Source organism: Culex pipiens, chromosome 3, assembly GCF_016801865.2.
Source record: "Culex pipiens pallens isolate TS chromosome 3, TS_CPP_V2, whole genome shotgun sequence".
Lineage (NCBI taxonomy): Eukaryota > Metazoa > Arthropoda > Insecta > Diptera > Culicidae > Culex > Culex pipiens.
Window position 1 is genome coordinate 170,344,700 of NC_068939.1, and position 20,808 is coordinate 170,365,507.

General features: G+C 36.9%; 1 protein-coding gene across 2 annotated transcripts in view; it reads left to right on the top strand.

The window, feature by feature from the left end:
• Positions 1-20,808, top strand: part of LOC120423760 (E3 ubiquitin-protein ligase TRIP12) — a 52,397-nt gene that overhangs the window by 4,980 nt on the left and 26,609 nt on the right. The window lies entirely within an intron of this gene.

Below are 20,808 nucleotides of genomic sequence, written 5' to 3' on the forward strand. Positions count from 1 at the left end.
TAAGGGAGCGTTCTTTTATTACGTAACGCGAAAAATCGGACTTTTAGACCCCCTCCCCCCCCCCTCGTAACAAAATTTCCATACAAATTTTAAAAATTTTGTATGGAGCGTAACACAGCCTCCGACCCCCCCTCCCCCCCTACTGCGTTACGTAATAAAAGAACGCTCCCTAAGCTGGTGGTCGGAAGTTTGCTCGAAAAATTGAATCATCTCAGTGTAATTGCAGGTTAAATTTGATTAAGACTCGTTAATGTTCAATGTCGGATTTTGCAAATGCAAATTTGGTAAACAAACTAACTATAATTAGCTTTCAAAATCATTATAAATCATGTTTACGATTTAATTGCCATATCTGGACTGATTTCAAAAACGACCAAAATACTAAAATCAGGGTCCGGAACAAATAGTATAGACCTACGAGACACGAGAAGGCCCAGGATTGAAAACTTGTAACATTGAACTGCAGAACGTTTTAGAAAGATCGAGAGTTCTTAAACGCTAGTTTTCCTTCAAAATGTTATACATTCTAGGTAACTCGAAGTTCTCATCTTTGTTGGGGAAGCGCTTATTCAGTGGCGAGTTTTATGCATTCTAAGTACTTAAGTTCACGATAAAGAAAGGAGCATCAGAGAAGTGGACAGCATGCTGTAATGGCGGAAACTGGATGTGGAAACGTGGATAACCTGTATCATTCAACAAGGAGAAAATAGATATTCATCTATACAATTCTCATGAATGTTCTAAATGCTTATTTTGGTGACTCCTGTCGGTTTCGAACTATTTACACAACTTTGTCAGAAACTAAATCCTTTTAATCTGGGCCACTGTTCTACGGGCTACAGCTAGGAAGGGTTAACCTGGTGGAGGTAAAATCCTAACATCTCTAGGTACTTGAAGTTCACGTCGGCATTTGGGAAGCTCACATTTAGTTCGGAAGCTCTAAGCATTTTGAAATTTTGTTTAAGGTCGTAGGTAGATCCAGAAATAGTAAATTGAAATGGAATATAATCACTATATGTAAAACACTTCTACAAACAACACAAAGGAAACCGTTTTTTTATTGATACATTCTGAATCAAGATTTGAATGTTTTATAAAACAAAGATGGCCGATCGGGAATAATGTCTTTCAGAGCCTTAAGCTTTGTATTTTATAATACCGTCTTCAGGGAAGACTTTGGGTATGGGGTAAGATTGGGTCATACAAATTTCCTGATAACGGTAGTTAAACAATGGAGCATTTCCATTCGAGCAGTTTTTGCTTTTTTCTACAATGCATTCTTTATGGGAGTACTGTCATTTCTACCACTCGAATCCGGTGCTTCATTGGCAATTGTCGAGGGTTTGGTTTAAAATTTCAGATAAAGTTGGATAAATCGTTCGAAATTTGACTCGCTTTTACTGACCTGCAGTCCAAGTATTCCGGAATGACATCCCTTCTTTCCTTTAACTATCCCCCATTTGAAGGTTGTTTTTTGTAACTTTTTTCTTTGAATAGATTTATTCGATTTTTTTAACACTTGCAAACTCAGTTCCCAACTTGTGATTAATCAGCTGTTTAAAGGAAGTCCACAGCTTAGGATAGTTACTTTACACAAGTAATGCTTGCGGTTTTTTTTGACAGAATTTTTTTTTTTAAACATTAGACCTTTTGTAAAACTTAAAATTTTTTGTAAAACAGATCTAGATTTTTGCAATATATGATTTTAGAGGAAGAACAAAAATAGAGTGCAAGTGACTACCCGAGTGTTCAAAGAGGTATCAGACTTTGTCATAGTCTAAAACCTCCTTGAGTGTGCAAAGTGTTAAAAGTAGGTATGCCGCGACATAACCGGAATGGCGATGAATAACGTAGTACTTGTTAGCATACTTCATCAAGATGTACTTTGCAATCAATTATGGGTTTTGTAAATGCTAGATTTCTTTCTTCAAATTGTTTACATTCGTGTTAGGGAAGCTCGTTTTATGCATTCTAGGTACAGAGCTTCTCGTCGGTGTTAGAGAAGCGCTTATAAACCCCAGTACCGTTCAGTTTTCCGATGAGAAAATCACGTTGAAAATTGAAAAAAAAAGTCTTCTGTTTCGAAGGATTTTAGTACTTTTAGCTAATTCTATTGTAAGGGTTCGAAGGGCAGCTGGGAAATTTTAAAACTGTCGTTTTTCAACATTCTGTTTTTTGCAAAAAGTTTTGTTGTTCTTGTGAAAAGCTTTTTCTACAGTTAAGGTTACATTAGTGTAATTAGGGGAGGTGGGGGTAAGACGGCCAGGTGGGTTAAGACGTCCATGCGCTTGTTTTACTACTAAACATGATAAAAGTTACCCAAATATCTAATGATATTGTACCTTAGGCTAAATAAGTTACTTTGAGCCACTTTTTGCAAAACAAAACAGTGATTGGTTAACAAAATTTGTATAATTAAGAAAAAATTGCCGTAATCACCAGTGTGACGTAATATTTATCATTTGATAAAAGTGCTTTGTATATGAACTGCTTTAAAAACATATAGCAGCATATTACTAAAAGCTTTTCATTTCACAGTCATGATGATAATGTCTTTAACAGTATCAGATACAAATATTAAGTTTTTATGTATTTTTATCTTAGTTATCTAAGTTAAAGAGCTATTACACTACGGCAAAAAAAAACAAACAAACTCGCACTTTTTGACAGTTTGCCTGCTTTGTTTGTTTACCTGGATTTGTTTGTACAAACTTCAGACTGCACATATTTTGCCTTGTTTGAGGGTTTGCCGCAAACAAGTTTGCGAGTTTGGCAAACTGTCGAACACGAAAAATTGCGAGTTTTTTTGGTTTGTTTGCGGTAGTGTAATAGCTCCATCACAAAAAAACGGTGACCGACTTACCCCCGCAAGAGGAAGAAGGATCTAAAAAGCACATTTTTTTAAATCAATAAAAAGTAAAGAAAAATTTATTATAAAGATACCAAGTTAGGTCTTTTCTATGAAGAAGAAGTCCAGCTAGGATCTGTACAAAGTTGGAGTTGAAAATAACGATTTATTTTGATTTTAAATACGTTTTTACCTTAGGGTGGCCGTCTTACCCCCATCTCCCCTACTTTGTTAGAACCAGCAATAACCATATTCGGACATATTCGGTGCAAAAAGAGCACTTTCGCGTCATCCAATCGACCTGTCTCTTCTTCAGAACTTTGGATCTGCCGATCAGGACACCATCTTGCTGTGTCTTTTGTAGATTATTTGCCATTTCTACACTTACACACCACAACTAACTGCTTCGGAGCGATTGGAACGGTATGTCCACGCATCCTTCCTTCCCTGTTGATTCTGCGAAATGTGAACTGTTCACAGAATTTGTCTCTGAGTATTAATGCAACGCAGTAGGCCTGGCCGCTTTAATTTTTGCAATACATTTTCGGGGTTGCTGAAATGCACTGCAGTCATTATTACTGGCATAATCTAACTGCAAGTTCTTCAGGATGTTTTCTGGCTGCGCTTGTGTTCGGTTAGATTAGATTAGATTTATCTAAATCTATTGTTGGAAAAATCTTTTGTTTTGTTGAAAGAGCTCCAAAACTCAATTAGGTTATTCAAAATACTTAATTTAAAATTATTTTTTTTACGAACAACAGGAATTGAATTGAAATCTCGATTAAATTTTCAAAAGGCCCTATCTGCATAGAAAACCCATGAGGGATAGGTTGTTTTGAAAATTTAATCTAGAAATGAAAACAATAAAATCAACTATACTTCCGCTAAGAATTAGGTCTAATAATTTTAAAAATCTAAACATAATCTAAAACAAACAGTTCATGTATTCCTAAGACACAAACGTATGCATACTTTTGCGTATGTACGCACCTACTCGTACATGCAATACACATGCACGTAGTATAAAAATCCGTATTTTGAGTCGTAGCTTGCGAACTGATCGAGTGAATTTGCACCACAGAGAATGATATGGATGAGCAAAGCAACCCTCGCAATCATCCTTTTTCGTTGCGCTCGTATCGTGTCCCTGTGACGACAATTCATAAGGGCTCAACATACAGCGAGTATACCGACTAGGAATAATGGCATGCTTTTTATTTATGATGAAAATAAAAGTGCATAGAAATAGACAGAAATACTGAATGGACCATCCTAATATTGCGACTGTCGAAAATCCGTATCCTTTCAGAGAACACACACACACACACATACACATGTGAATCGCTGGAAGAGGGGTCACTAACCCGACGTCTGACACTGCGTGGTGTCACTTGTCGATTTCCTCAAATTTTAAAGGGGGAAACTGAACGGTTCATTTTACCCCGTTGAACCCTACCCTAGTGCTAGATTTGGAACATTACATCTAGCCGTGAGTTCAACATCGCTTATGTTGCCCCCACGCATAGAGTGCGCGCGCGAGAGAGAGAGAAAGAGGCCGTCAAGGCTGAATATGTAGAAGTGGTTCATGGTTCCCCCCAAGTATAGACTGGTCAACGCGTTGATCTGAAAAGCCCTGCACGACGCCCCTGTGTGCCGACGAGCTACCCATATGTTAATTATGCTGCCCTCTTCAGCCCACATCAAAGCCACGAACGACGAAGGCCGCTGCTGCTCCGAAGCCACAGAAGCATATCGAAAAAAGAAAGAACCAACCGAACGGCAGGAAGGGCATTTGACCTCGACTTGAGAGCTCTCGTCGATCGAGTTGTTCGATTACGGTCGATGGTGCCCGTAGAACCAGCTCTCCCCTATTTTCGGAAAGTAAATACACACTGGCTCAACGCAGCAGCTCGAAGAACTCGAGAAAGAGAGAAACGTTGAAAAGAGGGGTGTCAATGTAGAGAACCTACCTCCCAGCCAGCCAGCCAGCAGCAGCAGCATAAAGTGTACCAGACCGTAAATTGCTGCTGCTAGAAAAACATGAACGGATTTCACTCTCATCGAAATGGCAGCAGCAGCAGCAGCGTAGCATAATCAAACGGATTATTATGGGAAGGCAAAGAATATTGACGGGCACCCACTTCTTCGCTCTCCTGTTGGTGACGGCAAGCAGGCCCTCGTGGTTTGTGTAAGTTTCCTGACGTCACCACCACCACCACCACCTTCGATATCGGAAGAAGAGTGCACCCTGCTCTGGAACAAGGAAAGAGCTGTGTCGAGATGGAGGTTGATTTTTCCAATATAAAGTCATTGTACGGTGACTGGTGAATTGCGTGAAATTTTGAAATCTTTGGAAGATTTGCGAAATGTGGCATCGATTCTTTCGTGAGCTGGTTATAAGAAATCTATGAATACGTTTGTCAATGCTGCTTTACAAAAATTATAACAATTCTAAGAGATACGCGTGTGCTTCCAATCTAATAACCGCTAGCCGGCAGCAAAATTATGGAAAATTAATTTTTTTTTTTATACAAATTATTTTTATTAGGTCCTTTTCGGTACTGAGACCTGGTTAGGACCGAGTCGGCTTATGGAAAATTATAATTTGTAACAGACTTCTAAATAAGCTGTTACAGCTTATCTTAGTCCCGGATATTATTAGGTGGTGATAGCCCTTGTGCTGCTTTCAACGAACCATTTCGAAATGGCCAAAAAACACCTGGCGACCTAACCTCTAATTTAGACTGGGACCGACATTTACTTCCAAATAATCCCACCCGGAACATCGAAAATTTCGCAATATTTTCATTTTTTTACGTTAAAAATTGAAGCTGAGATTTTGAAATTTAAGAATTTCTCAAAATTGATTTTTTTTCCGTCATTTTGAGCAACGAAAAACTTTATTTCTCTTGTTTTATGTTTTTCTTGTTATATTTATAGTATTTTAATTTGCAATTATCTTGTTTAGTATATCTTTGGTTTTGGAAGTTTTTGACCTATTTTACCACCATAACCATCTGTTACGTCCGGATGTGAACCGGAAGGAAACAGCGTTGTACCAAATGTGGAGACAAAACTTTATTTGCTGCTTGACTGTTTGGTTGCCAACGACTGAATGGTGAAAAGTGTGAAGCTAGCGAACGATGTTTGCTTCGATTGGTTTCGCTAGGTTGCTGAGTTGCTAGTCCAGGGTGGTACAACACCATCATTACATCATTACGTGTTTTTACAGTCACTTTTTCAACTTTTCGATTTTTTTCACATTTTTTGCTCTAGAATGACACCATTATCATTTAAATTGTAAAAAATACGTAGAGGCATAGTCTGGGACACTACAAAAATTATTGCGTATAGAAAATGTTGGTTAAAAACACAGCCAAAGTTGACCCCTAAAAAATGTCATTTTTTAAAACATTGGCAAAGTCACATAAAACAAGTCAAACTTACAACTCTAAAATTTTCTAAAAATTCTTCTTTATAATACTTTTTAAAGATCAAAAATTTATTGAAAAACTGATTTTTAGCGATTTTTTAGATCGAAGTCCTTCTAGAGGCGGGGTTGGGTTGTAGAGGGTTAAGAGATACACCCTGGCCTGATTCGTGTAAAAATAATAACTGTACCAATTTTGAGCCAAATTGGTTAAGGTTTAAGGGTTGCTATTGATCGGTGAAGTTTGTATGAGGAAAAGCAAAAATTTCGAAATTCCATTTCGAAAGGTGGCTTTAAATGTGTCGGATCATTGTCAGGTGTGAGATTCTTATGTTAAACATTTATGACAAACTACTTTGTCGAAGACCGCAAAACGATCCGAGTTAATCCAGACGAGTATAACTAGCGATTTAAAGAAGACATTGGAAAGATTTATTTTCACCAGTTTTTACGATCTATAGCGAGCCATATGCCTTAACCGATTTGGCATAAAATTGGCACAGTTACTTATTTTAGCTTAAGGAGTTGAGTCAGAAGGTATCCCTGATGTCGATTTTTTTTAAGTGTCACCCTAATGAATATTCGTGTTTTTTATTGGGCTAAAACTTTGCATACACGTTTGGTATGCCTAAAGGAGCAATTTTTGCCTTCCTCACTTTACTGAGGAAAGGCTATAAAATCACTCGAAAAACGAACTTTTTAGTTAGACCTCCTAGACCTACCTTCATTTGTACATATCGACTCAGAATCACCAGCTGAGCAAATGTCTGTGTGTTTGGCTGTATGTAGACATGTGTACCAAATCAATGTCACTGGAATATCTTGTCACAGGCTCAACCGATTTTGGCCGGAATGGTTTTAATCGATCCGTCTTAACGTCCCCTAAGTTGCTATTTAAATTCATGCAGTTTTCTCGTGTATTTAAAAAGTTATGTTAAAAAAACTGTTTCATATTAAATTAAAATTATGGTAAAAAGGGTGGTTTTTTCATGAAACCCTCACATGTTATATATTTTTAGAAAGCATATGAAAAGACCTTTCTTGTGGATTAAGAATTTTTAAGATCTGACTTACCTATCTAAAATTACAAGCAGTTTAAAAAATGGTCTGAATTTACATAACCTCAAATGGTCCCGTCTGATCGCCACGAAAAAAGCCTTGTAGAGGGATGCCATTTTCCTGAAAGGCGGTGTCTGTATAATCTTGACAAAAAGTCTGTAGGTAGTCTTAGGTGCTGCGATCACGTTAGGGGAGATCCATAAACCATGTGGACACTTTAGGGGGGTTGGAATCACTCTATAAATGAGAGGAAGGCACCAACCACCTAAAGGTGGATTAAGTAACGTTTTTATGATTCATTCTTCTTCCTTACAAGTCGCCATACAAATCAAGGGGGGCGGGGGGTCATACTAAAATGCTTTGTAAGTTTTATTTTAAATCTTTATCATGAAAAGCATTTTCAGATCGATTTGGTGTCTTCGTCTTGAATAAACTAAAGTGTTTTAAAATGCATTTTGATTTTCTTTATTTTCTTTTCACACCAATTTTCGGTTCTGCGACTGCATTTTAGTAAAATTGGAGTAGTTGATTGCCTGTTATATTAAATAAATAAATTTTCTCAATATTTCATCTCCGCCACTATGGCCTCCATGATGGATCTAAAAATGTAAGTCACTTTAGAGTTGTTGTTGTTTAAGTTTTTTTCATTTAATTAAACTTCATTAAAATATGAAATTAAAAAAAAATATATTGAAATATTCAAAACATTTATTTATAAAGAAAATTCTAATGTTCTGTAAAAACCTAAATTCTAAAATTATTATTTTTTAAATATGATCTTAAAAAATTTAAAAATCCATATTAAGTTAAACTGAAATGACGCCATTTTTTCTCGCAATCTTAGATTACAAAAAATCCGATAACTTGAGCAGACTAGGTTGACAAAAATAACATTTCGTAATTCGACTCTCCTGAGTGAAATTTTGGCGAGGACTTCGAAGGAATTAAAGCGAACTGTTTTTTTTTTCAAATAGCTTGCTTTTAAATTTTTTTTATTTATTTTTTTTAGTTTTTGAGGAGCGTTTGGTACGGTATGTCCACTAGGGTGTAATATGGTTGTATGGAAAAAAATAAAGTTGTCCAAATTTAGCCAGCACAGCAACTTTTTGGTTCCTTATAGGGTCCTTTACAACTCCCCAAAGTTTGGTAACGATTGGTTAAGTCCCCACTTTGCGCAAAGCGATTCAATTTTCCATACTAATTTGTATGGGAAAAATCATTTTTTTGAATTTATGATATTTAAAAAATCAACTTTCACGCTATATCAAAACCGGATTCATATTCGGATGCTCTGGAATGTGCTCTACAACTTTCCCGAAGAGAGTATGGTGCTAACTTGCTCCTGAAAGAAGATACAGCGTCCTCAAAACTCGTCTAAAACGTGATTTTCGATCAAAAAACACGTTTTAGACGAGTTTTGAACACGCTGTTGTAGAGCACATTCCAGAGCATCCTAATATGAATTCGGTTTTAGTATAGCGTGAAACTTGGATTTTTCAAATATCAAAATTCAAAAAAATGATTTTTCCCATACAAATTTGTATGGAAAATTGAATCGCTTTGCGCAAAGTGAGGACTAAACCAATCGTTCCCAAACTTTGGGGAGTTGTTTAGGACCCTAAAAGGAACTAAATTAATGCTGTGCTGGAAAATCGATTTTGATATTACACCCTAATGTCCACGCATCCTTCCTTCCTTGCAGTTTCTGAGAAATGTGTTCCGCTCTTAGAATTCTCTCTGCGGTAAACACAACGCAGTAGGGCTGGCCGCTTTAATTTTTGTAATACTATTAAGAAAAGTGCTTTGGGCGTAATCTAACCCTACTTTCCAGCATGCTTTCATCGGAATGGCTGCGTTTGTGTTTGATTAGATTAGATTAAAAAAATAAATCTTGAAATTTGGAGTATTTTTTTTTAATTTTACACCTTTCTTGTTTTCTGTATTTTTTAATTTCTAAATTTCATTTAAAATTCAGAACTGTATTGTTGCTATAATATTCATGCTCAAACTCAATCCATTTCAAAGAATCAACATTTCGGTTAACTTCCCGCAGTAGGTCTGGTTACTTAAAAAAAAAGTTGGGAGTGATCGATCCAGCATTCTCCAGGACGTATTTGAAAGATTAGCTGCGCTAATTAGCTTGGGTCTAACAAACATTCAAACAGTATTTCAGTTGTATACCTCGACATACCTAAGTCTACGGTACAGTATAGAATAAATTTTATGATCAATAATAACTGGCAAACGTTGGCAAAGTCTAGTATTTTGTTTGTCGAGTTTGGGTCGACATTAGTGCTTGGTTTGTTCTTCGACTTGGAATAATTGTTGTTATTTTGGAAGCATTTCTAGATCTAAGATTTTGCTATTATAACTTACACCGTGTCAGACTCTTCGCTTCATATTTCCACCCTCGTCCAAAGTCAATCCCTTCAACGGTTACCTATCCACCTAACCCACACTCACTCACACACACCCGTCTCAGTCTCAATTCGATTTCCCTCTGTGATGTTCTGCTGCTCGTTGTGTTCATTCTACTACCAACACCAGCATCGTGAGGTGGAGAGGTCGATCGTCACCGTCGTGCTTTGAGTTTGCTGGATCGGACTCAACTCTTCCAGTCTTTGGTTACGTTAGCTTCGGTTCGGTTCGGTTGTCAAGATCCGGTTCTCCTCCGCCGCGGAAGAGAACCAAACAGAAGGAGAGGCAGAGGTTAGTGATCTTCTTGGTGTGTAGAATCGGGAATCGAGTGTGATAATTAGGTAGAATCTATTCTTCGCTTTTTTTGGGTTGTTAGAGTTGCTAAAACGTTACCTCGAAGTTGGATCAAATCGATAGCTGGATAGACAGTGTTGAATGAAAGTTTAATTAGGTTCCCCCGGGTTATGACCCCTGTGTCGAGAACGTTGTGTTTTATGCCTTTACATTCATTCATATGAATACCCACACGTATAAATTTATGCTGCCTCGGACGGTGAATTAAATCGTTCCTCTTCATGTTCCTGTGCTGGGGTTCCTTCTGACCACCATCAACTGCGTATTATGAAGTGTGTGTGTATGCTGCACGGTGTTATTGAACTGGACAATAACCTTTATTTACATTCGTTCCCGGTGTGTATCGTTTTCATTCCAGTCCTTCCTCCGTTGGCCAGAGAGAGGAGGGACACATATGGCAATGAGAAGTACTCAAAAAAAGTTGGAAAGTGTAAAATGACGTTACGAAAAACAATTGTGGTGTTCCAATGCAACAGTTGAAACGTTTACGTGGCCAAGCCTACTGTGTCAAGTTTATCGCAGCGATGATTCTATTAAACGAATCATCGCTGCGGTCAACTTTACACAGTAGGCCTGGCCATAGAACAAATTCGTAAAAAATCATCGTGAAAACTTTTAACTGTGTACAACATCACCAAAAAGACTGAAACTACGTCTCGTGGCAATTATATCAAGAGGAGCAGCAACAGAAAAAAAGAAGAAATCCTGGCTGGCGCAGTCTGGCGAGGGTACAGCCGCGAAGGGCCCCGGAGGTGTGGCACATACACCGACAACACCATCAATAGCAATAAAAACAACAACAAGACAGGCAGGACGAAAGGAATCAAAGGAAGGAAATATGAGGGTAGAGTGCGTGTGCGACTGTGAAGCGAGGGTTAAGACTTGGTCTTCGTCGTCTGATGTGTTTCGACGACCTCCAGGGGATTGCTTCGTCGTTTTGCTGCGATTTTTTCTGTGAGTGTGTGTGATTCTCGTCGTTTCGTTGTTCATCGCGCCCGTCAGAGCACGTTATGTACACTAAGTTTCCACTTTGTGAATCTCGCTCTCGCTTTATATAAAACATGCTTCCCAGAGCGCAGTGTACGGTAGAACCTGTTGTGTTGTGTTTCTCTTTGGTTGGGCGAAATACATAGGAACAGTTGGAACGTCTTCATTGTGGTTGTCGTTGTTGTCGTCGTCATTTTTTTTTTGCGACACGATCTCGTCGTCCGGAAAGTTGGCAGTGCGTCGACGACGGTGACGGCGAGACACATTGGTCAGGTATTGGTCACCTAATTAAGGTGAGCAGTATTAGCAAATTAGTCGGGACGATTCGTTCTGTAAGCTGGGACGGTTTTAGACGTGATTAAGATTGCGATAATTAAAGACGAGTAGCTAATTTGACATCAGATTACAATTTTTAGCCTCACACAAAAACAAAATTTATGAAATTTTATTTTTATTGACATTTTGGAGCTTTTTTTTTACGAAAAAAGAAACCATTGCATTTTGATCAGTTCAAAAAACGATATCGAAACACTGTATTTTACGGTATGTCCACGCATCCTTCCTCCTCTGTAGACTTTGTGAAATGTGTTCCGTTCTCAGAATACTCTTAGTGGTAAACACAACGCAGTAGGGCTGGTCGCTTTATTTTAGTGTAATACGTTTTCTGCAATTATTAATTTCGATAAGAAAAGTAACCTAGCCCTTGGACTTTCCAGCATGCTTCAATAAAGCTGTCTACGTTTGTGTTAGATGAGATTAGAGATTAGACAAATCGACATCGAAGCACTGTCTGAATTCTTTTTCGATTTGTTGTTTTCGGCAAAATTGCAGGTTTTGAGACTTATCAGAAAATAGTTATAGGTACTTTTAAAAACACTTTTAAAATTTTCATTTGCCGCGTATTTTTGTTTTTTTTTTTTTTTTTGCAAATAACTCGTTTCCTCGTGATGGAAACAAGGGCGTCTATGCGTCCCTTTACTCGATAATATTTGTTTAGCTTTCATAGTCAATAAAATAACAATGAATTCTAGAATATGTTTCTAAAATATTTATTAAAAAGTGCTAAACTGCCCGTGTTAGCATAAATGTCTCATATGCAAAAACAGCAAGCTGAGAAAAACGCATTTAAAGTTTGTCCCATACATAAGGCTACGTGTTAAGTTTTCGCGGAAAAAATAGATTTCCTCCTGATTTCTGGTACAAAGTACTGGATGTTATAGGCTCTTTTGAAAGAGCACACGATTTCGAACCAAACTGCATCAATAGCTCAAAAGCGATGAAAATGCATATGGGACATTTATGCCATCAGAGGCAGTAAATCGCTCTGACAAAATACGCAGCTAATAAAAAAAAATCCAGGTAATCAGGAAACAAAAATCAAGAGACTTGCATTGAAAACAAAAATGCATGAATAGTCGATTTTCAAATAAATTGTTATTTCTCCATTTTAAGATGAAGCCGTTCGTTATTTTCAAGGAAAATTGATTATCACTTTAAAGTGCTTTGTAATTCATTCAAAAAAAATCTGCACAAAATTAAGCAGCAAACTTAAACTTTTTTTCAAATTTACATGTTCAACTGTTAACAGAAAAAATATGAAGACATTTGGTTGTATCATTGCCAAGTTATAGCTATTTGACAAGCTATTTGAAATTAGCAGTTTCAAAAACGGGTGCCACGATATCTTAACACTGGTTTGACCAAATCGGCTCAAAATTTGGTGAAGACTCGTTAAACCGGTTCTGTGTGCATTACGAAGGCCGATTTTTAAAATTTTCATTCTAAAAAATTTTATTTGTTATGTTCATATAAAAAATCTTCAGTTTTTTTTTTAAAGCAAAATTCAAAAATCGGGCTTTGTCATGCACACGAAATTATTTTAAATATCTAGAGTTTTTTTTGAAAAGGTCCTATAAGCTATTGTGTTTCATATGTTTATAGGACCTTAACAAAAAACTCTAGATATGTCTTGAGAGTCTTCATCCAAATTTCAGACAAATTGATCCATCTCATCTTGAGATATCGTGGCACCCGTAAATCAACTCGGTGTTTCGAGAAAAATGCTCAAGGAGGTATTCCCAAGTAACCACAAGCACTAAATTGAAGTATTAATTCAGTACTAAATCAGCACTGGAATGTTTCAAATGCTTCAAATGCTCGAATGCTTCAAAGTACCAAAACTTTGCAGCATTACAACTGGCATTAAATCACCATTTACGACCTTGAAAATGTGCTTCAAAGCATTTGATGTTTATCAAAAAAATAACCCATCGATACGGGAAACATTTCAACCAGGCACGCTCTTATTGACTTTAATCCTTCTCCCGTCATACCGTTCTAGTAAGCGTGCGGGCTAAGGCGCAGTTCTCCCAGTGTGCATCAGTTTCATTTTTGCGTGAACTGGGTTCAATTCCCGCTGATTGAAGTGTTTTTTTTGTTTTTTTTTTTTGTACAAAAACGCAGCCTGTAATTAATTTCAAAACATATTCCCATAGCACAAAGGACATTATCAAATCCAGAGTTTTTTTTGATTAGGTCCTATAAACATATGAAAGACAATGGTTTATTGGTCCTTTTCAAAAAAAACTCTGGAAATGTTCTCTGGTAAATTGAATGACTTTTCTCACAAGCAAAAAGCTGCTTTCCGGAAGTCTGATACACTTTGTGAAATTTTGCCAACCGTGGACCAAGCACTCCTCGGAAAAGCAGTTCCCGTTAGCCGTTAGCCAGTGCTTGTCACTTTTAACCCGTAATTAATTGTACTGCACTTGACTGGCTGGTCGCAATTTGCTGAGTGATAATCGATAATTTCCGTCCAACGAAATCACAACGGAAACTCCAAACAGCAGAAAGAAAGTCTTAATTAATGTTCGATGCATCAACCACATCGATTAAAACTTTCAAAACAAACACTCAATTCCGAATACATCAGTTGGCTGGCGCGCATCCTGGAGATCGACGAGAAAAATGTAAGAATAACATCAAAGTGTCACACTCACACATGAAACGCAACAGGAGAAAAAAAACAAAGGAGGCACCAAGTGTGTGAGTGGAGCAGCTGTTCTTTTTTTCCCCCAGCCTTGACGTCGATAAAGCAGTTTGTTTTTGTTCGAGCTTTCGGCGAAGCATTAAATCGGCATCACTGTGCGCCACTTGAAATATTTCTCAAGGGAAAAGTGCTGATTAAATGTTTTGAAGCATTATTTGCTGGTATTAAATGCCAATATAATGCTGATTTAATGCTGCTATTTAGTGCTTCGCGGTTACTTGGGTTGGCAAACAAACTTTTTTTGTGTTTGACAGTTTTCCAAACTCGCAAACAAAGCCAAATGTATGCAGGCTGACATTTCTGCAAACAAATGCAGGCAAACTGCCACACTGTCAAAAAGTTTGTTTGTTTGTCATAGTCTAATACGTCCTTGAGTAAGTTTGACAGTTCACTTTGCGCATGGCAAAATTTCAAGCTCAAATCTTCTCTTATTCAGTTTGATTATGAAATAACTTCATGAAACTTCCAGGAGTGGTCGAACATCATCTTTTTAGAGGATTTAATGACATTTCTGTAATATGAAGATTTTCTATATGTTTGTAACCCCTTGAATCATTGAAATATAGGTCGATACCAAAGATCGTTGAACGAGTGCAGTTTAGGAAAAAACATATTATACAAAATCATAGATTTTAGGCAAAATTCAGAATTTTGAAATCAAATCGTTTTTAAAATTTAGGTTTTTTGAAATAAAAATAAAGTTTTTTTTTAAATAAAAATAGGTGCGGATGATTATGAACCAGACATAACCAGTTCGACAAAGAACATTGTTAGATAATAATAATAGAGGAATAAAGCAAAGTTCTTTGTTAAAAAAATCTCATAAAAAGGTTTAAAAAAGATTATTTTTGTTGCGAATGCAAAGTGATCAGTCAATTGTTTAACTTTAAAATAGCAAAATGTTTTAAAATATTGTCATGATGCTTTGAACTTCCCAACAAAATGTGCACTTTGTAAACACGGAATCGAACTTCAGGTACCTATAATGAATAAAATCTCTAGAAATCTCGCTCTCGAATAAAAATCTTAAAAGCTCAGTCGGATGTCTTGACAGCAGACATGCATCGGCACTAAGAGCTCTTCTTAACGGCACTCAGCTTGTTCTGGTTGGCATTTACGTTTAAGGTAATGTTATGCTTGTTGCCAGTTAAAAATGTCTTCTTTTTAGCATGAATAATGTGTAGAAAACATTGGTTCATTGGAAAAACCGACTTCAGGTATATTTTCATGTGACTGTTCTCATAAGCTCTCAAGAAGAACGCCTTAAAAGCTCTTTGAGTGCACTTAACGGTTCTTACCCTATATCTCACTTGGTTTATAATATTATAATATGGTCCCGCCCGTGTGGATCAATCGGACCGCGCACTGGACTCCAATCCAGAGGTCGCCGGTTCGAATCCCGCGGCGGGCGCTCTAAAATTCTTTGTGTAAATATGGGTATTCGGCGCAGTCGGTCCGTGCCATACTTTCATACACTTAGGAGCCCAGGGCGGCGAAGTCCTTGTAGATAAAAAGGAAGACATTAGTTATTGGTACTAGCAATGGTGGCCGACAGCTATAAAGTCAACTTCGTTATAATATAGCCTCTCAGGGTCTTCGGGAGCCTTTAAGATTAGCGTAATTATTGTACTCTAAACACTGGCACAACATGCTGGGAATTATCTATGCCAAATGCCAAACAAGTTCTTCTAAAAGAGGAGTTAGAGCGGATGCACGTCTGCTTGACAGTGCTTCCAGGTGTTGACTACCGCTTTGTTAAAAGAATTTGCCATAAATTCAGATTTTACTCAACCAAAATAGATTTCAACGCGTTCTTCAGCCAGGTGGGTTCGCTTTGTGAGCAAAATGGTCTTGGGTTTGATTCCCATCAGCTCCCAACGAAAAAGTTCTGGACTCATTAAATTCTGAAATACATGAGCTCCTAGCGGAGTTTGATCCCACGTCCTTTGGATTGGTAAGCAAAATTTTATATTGAATCTACATAGCCACGCTAAAATTGCCTGAGAATTATAGAACTCAACCAATAAGAGATGGAAAGAATGGCTCATTTCCATTCCAAAAAGCGTCTTACTCAAAACAAAGCTTTCTTGAGGATACCGTAAAGAATTTCCCTTACCCTCTTAAAAAAGTGGAGCATCAATCATTCCAATCTTCCAAATCTTGCCTCACCAATTGAACTTCCTTTCCTGGATACAAAAACCAAGTCAAATCGCTTGACCCATCAAAGGCCCACTTCGACCTAGCAATAGAACATCATCATCATCCGCATCGCCATCACGTTAAACCTGTTTTCCTCCGAACTTGGCTTTCGGCCCTGCTTCTCACATCAGAACCCTCCTCCTATGTATCAGTGCCATCATTTTCCCGTCGTGGCCTGCTTCGCTTCGCTCCGCTGCTGTGTACGAATCTCGCCTCTGTGCGTGGATCACTTGGATCACGTCGCCTACTCCTTCATGTTTTTATGGTAGGTAAATAATGCGATCTGACCTCGCAACACACGCTTGCAGCAGCCTACCAGTTCTCTAACATCTGCTGGCTGCCTCTATGCTTCCTCAATCGTCACTCCGCCGACATGACTCGGCACAGCGATGACGACGACGACTTCGAACGCAACTTGGCGATCAGCTGTTTCAGACAATGACGACGACGCAAGCTAGGGTGGTGTGTGTATTGTCGATTGCCTTCCCCCTTTTGTTACGGTTGTGTGTGCGTAGTCTTGTTGCTGCCTGTGGTGTAATACCAGTAGCTCCTCTCTCTAGCGTGAGCAGTTTCTGTTTCGCTCCTTCCTTTGTTGGGAGTTGCGTTGAGTTTTGTTGTTGTTGTTGTTGTTGGTGGACAGAACGGAAATCGACACCACCAACAGTTGGGGTCTCCCCTCGACATTTGCGTTTCAGCTCAGTGTGTGGTGGGAAAATCAAAATATGGGAAATCAAGTCGCCATATTATGTTTCATGGCGAGGTTTTCCTTCTAATTTGTGTTCGAGGCTGCACACGTGTGTTGTATGCTCTCTCGTCGGTCGGTCGGTCATCAAAGTAGGTCATGCAAAGCTCTGGCCACTAGTGCAGCGCGAGAGTTGAAGAGTGAGAGTATTATTAGTCGTAGTAGGTAGGTAGGTGGTATGTACATAGAGGTAAAGTAGGCTGTGTCGAGTCGTTGTTTGTTGATCGTTGACTGCTGCTAATTTGTTTGATGAATAATGGTGATGATCATCATGACGATGTTGTTACGGTGAAACCTTAGCATCTACCTCTCTACTCTGAGCCTCGGAGCGATGTCAAGGTTACAGGGTGGCCACTTAAGTAGACATCCCAAGCTAAATTCTAGAGTTTTTTTTTTTTTTTTTTGTTTACGTCCTATAAACATATAAAAGACAATAGTTTATTGGTCTTTTTCAAAAAAAAAATTTCAAAATTTTTAAAGAATTTGTCTCTCAAAAGGTGGTGGTCTTTTAGAGTGGAGTCTTATTAACCCTCTACTGCCCAAATTTTTTTTTCGAAAATATTTATTTTTCCCGTGTTTAGGAGGTCATTTTGAGCAACTTTTGTTCTACGAAAAACTTTACTTCTCTTGTTTTATGTTTTTCATGTTTCATTTTTAGTATTTTAATTTGCATTTATCTTTTTTAGTTTATGTTTGTTTTTGGTAGTATTTGGCCTACTCTACCACCTAATATAATTACATTTCGCCTGTCTAATTTTTTCATGTTTTTACAGTCACTTTTTCATTTTTTTGCATTTTTTCCACATTTTCTGCTATAGAATCGCACCATCATCATTTAAATTGCAAAAAAAATGCGTAGAGGCATAGTCTGGGACACTACAAAAATTACTGCATACTTCTTTTTACTGAAAATATTGAAAATGTTAGTGAAAAACACAGCCTAAGTTGACCCCTAAAAAAAGACATTTTTAAAAACATTGGCAAAGTCACATAAAACAAGTTAAACTTCCAACCCTGAAATTTTCTAAAATTTTAAGAGTTCTTCTTTCCAGTGCTTTTTAAAGATCAAAAATTGGTTGAAAAATGGATTTTTGACGATTTTTCAAATCGAAGCCCGTCTAGAGGCGGGGTTGGGTTGTAGAGGGTTAAACTATATCGAAACTTCTAAATCATCTTCAAGAAGCGATTATGTATTTTAAAAAATCTATTGAGATTTCTTACATAAATTTAACATTTCATTACAACACATTATTTTTTTTAACATCTGCTTATCTGGTTTAAATTTTTTCTATTATTATTCACAGGAAACATTATTTTTTTTATCATCTAAATCATATTTTAAATTTTCCAATGATAAAGAAGGATTGGATTTAACTTGAAGAAAGATTTTTTTCTAAAATGACAATTTTTGAGGCACTTTGGCCACAAATGAGATTATTTTCGCGCATATTTTGGTAAAAGTTCTATGCACTCTGGAGCTGGGCTTACAAAGCTTCAAAGGCTGATTGAGAAATCATATTGATAACAATTTTATTTAAATTACAAAATTCGAAAAATTACAGCAATTTAAAAAATTAGAGTTATGTTTTTTTTTAGATATTATAGGTTTTTTTCAATTTAAAAGTTGAAATTTTAAAAAAAATTGAGGCTCTCATTCAGGTAGATTTGGTTCTAATCCCAATTATCACAACATCACGAAATACAATTAGCAAAGGTCTTATCTGCATAGGAAACTCATAGGTTGTTTTGAAAATTTACTTTAGAATTTTCATATTTATATGCAGGCCAAGGATTGATACCTAAGAGCATGCAATGGCACTGACCTTGTTGCGTGCTCTTCGGTTGACGTCCACGTAAGGAACATCCTGGAAGGAGCGCAACTAACTACATCCGTAGTTCTGTTAGATCATCCGAATTATCTTGATCAGAACAGTATAGCTCTGGTTCCTTGCGAGTGTCCTATTTTCTTACCTCCACGTTGGCTTGGTTTTCATGATGACCTAGCTGGTGGCCTGTGGAAACGGATCGTAAACCTTTGACCACCGCGGGTCAGAGTCGAGACGGCTAAAAGAAAGGGGCGCGACAATGTGGGAAAGGGAAGTCATTTGTGATTGTAGACGGTATTGTTTTGATTCGCAGTATGTTGAGTCAACTGCTGTGGATGTACCTGAAACATCACACAACGGGGTTTCTCTTCTCATCTTTCTCAGATACCATCTATCTCCTATTTTTATTTTGCTCTACTGATTCGCACTTCACCACTAATTCTTCTGTTTACCATTTGGTTTTGATTTTATTAACTCTTGATTCTCGTATCTCTCAATGCTTGTCACTCTTTTTTTTTCCAAATAATGCTGCTTTAACAAACTGTGTGTTTTCTTTAAAATAAACCTTCCCCTAATGTACTAGTGATACCTAGTCTAAATATCATTTGCCTATTCTTTGTTGATATACTTCTTTATTTATTCATTTGAATAATTTTTTATCTTGTCCATCATAACAATAATCTAAGCTTGTTTGTTATCTCTATTTATTAACTATTGCCTATTTCTACATCTACTACATCAAGCTTATTCTTTTTATTTTTTAACACACAATTATGATTCTCTTACTATTGCTTCTTTATAAAGTATATTCTCCTTTACTGTCTATTGTTTTCTAACAAGTGAGGTTCGAGCCTTACTCAATTTATGGAATGATTGAAGGAATAACACAAATACTACTATTGTACATTTGCTAATTTTTTATAAAATGCTTAGGTCCAGAAAATTGTAACAAAACACCGTGACATAAGAAATATTAACAGATAAACACGACTTAACATTAGGGAATATTTCAGGAGAAAACAATACACAGTAAAATAACAATTAGTTTTTGAATTCAAACTAAAATAAAACAGATTTTGCTTTAATGAAAATTGATAGGCACACTATAGATGGTTAGGCGCTTATACTTACATCAAACCCTACGTAATGTACCACCCCCGGCCGAGTTAAAATGCGTAACCGGAAAAGAAGGTGTGCATGCCTGGCACGAACACTCAAAGCGTGTTCTAGCGTGCTGCTCGTACTGACTCAGAGCAAGGGTGAGATGTAGGTGTAAGGGCAGTGCGTGTTCGTCGGGAACCTGGTGCATAAGATCGGTCAAGGCCCGTTCTTACACTGAAAATTGCGAATTGCGAATTTAGAATTTTCATATTTATATATTTAAAAAAAAGAATTTATTATTTGAAATTGCTTAAACTAACAGACCCAAAAATTAAAAATATATAAGAAAATTAGGAATTAAAAAATCTAAATATTCAATAATCTATTTTTTTAATTCTTGAATTCTTAATTTTTTTAAATTCTTAAAACCTTTAATTCTCAAATTCTTAAATACCACAATTTTTCCGCGTTCTTGGTTTGGATCATTTTTGAATTCATATTTTAGTTTCGGGAAATTTCGTGTTTCAAGTGTTCCGATTTTCCGGAGTAAAATTTTGGCGAGGATTATCGAGTGTGTATAAAACTCCTAGATATTTAAATTTTGTAGATTTTTGTAAATAAAATTTTTACGATTTTTAGATTTTATATTTTTTTTTATTTTTAAATTTTTAAATTTACAATTTGTTCCTGAATTTCCTTAAAAAATGTTTTTTGAATCCTTTTGTCAAAGTTATTGTTATGGGTTTCCCCTTTGGTTTACTTCATTTAAGCAAGAAAATCGTCCTTTCAAGATTC